General features: G+C 43.2%; 1 non-coding gene across 1 annotated transcript; it reads left to right on the top strand.

The window, feature by feature from the left end:
- Nucleotides 1–1,290: 1,290 nt before the first annotated feature.
- LOC115870800 lies at nucleotides 1,291–1,399 on the top strand. The gene has a single exon (XR_004046927.1). It is a non-coding gene; the product is annotated as a U6 spliceosomal RNA (small nuclear RNA).
- The last annotated feature ends 1,459 nt before the right edge of the window (nucleotides 1,400–2,858 follow it).

The following is a 2,858-nucleotide window of genomic DNA, read 5'->3' as shown; positions in this document are numbered from 1 at the left end:
TGTGCCTCGGGTTCTGACTGACCAGCAAAAAGAGGGCCAACTGGAACCAGGCCGTCCTTTGAAGGAACAGCTCCAAAGCGACCCAGACAGTTTTCCCAAGGTCATTACTGGTGACAAGGCATGGTGCTAGTCTTACGACCCCAAAAGCAAACATCAATCAAGCCAGTAGAAGACAGCATATTCAGCTCGCCCCAGAAAAGGTCTTTGAGTGAAATCAAAGGTCAAGACAAGGCTCACGTGTTTTTTTGATGTGAGGGGGATAGTGCATTTGGAGTTTGTTCCACCAGGTCAGACTGTTAATTGAGCTTTCTATTTAGAGGTTCTGAAAAGATAGCATAGCAGCGTGTGGCAAAATAGGCCTGATTTGTGGCAGAAGGGGGACTGGTTTTGCCACCACAACCATGCACCTGCTCTTGCAGCCATCTCAGTGAGCCAGTCTTTGGCAAAAAAGCAACACGCCTCTCTTGTTCCATGCACCTTACTCACCTTGCTCCCTGTGACTTCTTTTTGTTTCCACAAATGAAGAGGGACATGAAAGGACAGTGATTTAACAAAGTAGAAGAGGTGAAGAAAAAACAACGAGGGAGGTGCTGTCAGCCATCCAAACGGATGAGTTTAAAAACTGTTTCCAAGAATGGAACCGCAGATTTGACTAAAGTATTCAGTGTAAAGGAGAGTACTTTGAAGATGATAAGGTTGTCTTGTAAAAAAGTTTAAATACATCTTTCTTTGGGGGGAAAAAAATCTGTTTTGTGTTTTTTTGGTACCACCTGAAATGGTGGAATATAGGCTCATTCTTTTTGGTCAACTTCATATGATATAAATAATATGTCATACTTAATAATAGTATAAAGATTAGTGATGTTAAAATGATAGTAAAATATCCTCTTTCATTAGCATTGGAAGGCGCTAGGGAGCAGTTCATTTTGAAAGCTGGTAAACCGAGGGAAAGGATTGAGCTTTTTCCCTACTTTTTCTACACAGACTGCAGTTAAAGGTAAGAAGGTTGATCACAAAGGGAAATTCTCTATAAATGCAAAAGGAAATTACTGATGAAATATTGGACCAAGACTTTGATTCCCCAGCGTGTGGTGGTGAGGCCAAGGGGTACAGGGTTGAAGGAGAACTTCGATGGATGTGACTCAGTCAGAAGGAAGATGCCACCAGATCACCTCTGGGGAAAGCAGACGTTGTGTGTGCTGATGGGACGTCCGGTCAATATCGAGCACCTCCTGTGAAGGTTGCACCCAAGCCCAATCGAGCTTGTCAGTCTAAACATTGAGAAATACCGTGCTCGCGCCGGCAGCACACGTACTAAAAAACCTGGAACGATACAGAGAAGCTTAGCACGGCCCTGCACAAGGAAGACACGCACATTTCTGAAGCGTTCCATAAAAAAATTAAATAAAAAAATACCGAGATAGACAAGGAAGAAATACAGGAATTCAGAAAAGCATGGCCACCCTTACAAAAAATATTCAAAGGAGTTCGATGGACAGAAAATCTATAGCCACTACGGCCAGCAACCTGAGAATAATAGAAAAGGATTTATGGAGAACACTCTCTGCTGAAGGAGTTGCTTTAAAACAAGGAATCGTTACAGCATTCCACTGCAAAGCTGAAAATTACAAACGACTAAACGAGAGCAGAGGGAGCAGAGAGACATTAGGTACTTCAATGGGGGAGACAGCGAACCGTTCGCAAACACAACAAACCACCTTGAGATTGGAAAGAAAACCACACAACCTCCAAAGGAAAACTCAACCCTTCAACACGATGAAAATTATATGCGCAAGACAAACGATAAGACAGAGACAAAAACAGCACAGGGGTGACAGGAAGACCTGCAGGGACAGCAAGTCGAGTGAGGGTTTCTGGGGGGTCTGGTGGGAGTACGGGTGAACGGGAGTTGATGTCGAGGAGTTCGCGAAGGGAAAGAACGCTTTCAAAGTGACCACAGCGGCAGTTGCACACCACTGCTTGATGGGATTGAACGATGGAATGATATGCTATTCGTATTAGTGCCGATACAATGGTTTTGTAGAAGAAAAAGAAGACAAGCAAGACAACAGAAATACAACATGAAAAATCCGTGCGAAAACTGAAGCCAGTCAAAACATTAAAAAAATAACAAAACGACATCGACAAAACCCGATTGATCCATCAGAACACTGAATGTAAAAGGGCCGAATTCCCCAGTTAACTGAATGGACAACAAGACCTGAACCTTAATATGCTGCTTACTGACCAGAAACCCAGAGGTAAAGAACTGTGGTCGCGGACACCCAAAGATACAACCTGCCAGCCAGAGTGAAAATCTACCAGCCAGAGTGAAAATCTACCGGGCATGTGGCCCTTGTTTCAACAAATGTATGTCATGGAAATGAAACCCTAGACAAGGAGAGGGAGCTATTTGAGATTTGAAAGACTAAAGAGATCACACCTTTTTACAGCGGTACAGTCATCCAGGCTCTGTGGTCCTGCATGAAAATAGACAGGTAAGCCAACAGATGAGGATCAGTGGACTAGATTGGAGCGTCCACTAATCCGCGTGTCTATGGGCAACTGATGTTTGGCCTGAGTGCCGAAGACCAGCAAGAGAATGAGGAATAAAAGTCTTTAATAAACAGCCCTGGGACAACTGGGTAGCTAAATGCAAAAGAATGAAGTTGGGCCTCTTCCCTCCATCCTAGATAATTATGAACTCAGAATAGATAAAAACTTAACCATATGTGCCGAAACTATGCTACTTAAAACTAAGTGCTGAAAATACAGATATAAATTGTGACTTTGGACTAGGCAGTGGTTTCTCAGATACGATGCCAAAAAGCTTAAGCAGCCAAGAAAAAGGGAAAAAA

Source organism: Echinops telfairi, unplaced genomic scaffold (genome assembly GCF_000313985.2).
Source record: "Echinops telfairi isolate 266 unplaced genomic scaffold, ASM31398v2 ScPeMD7_2291;HRSCAF=2852, whole genome shotgun sequence".
NCBI classification, from domain to species: domain Eukaryota; kingdom Metazoa; phylum Chordata; class Mammalia; order Afrosoricida; family Tenrecidae; genus Echinops; species Echinops telfairi.
This window is presented reverse-complemented; position numbering and strand designations above follow the sequence as displayed.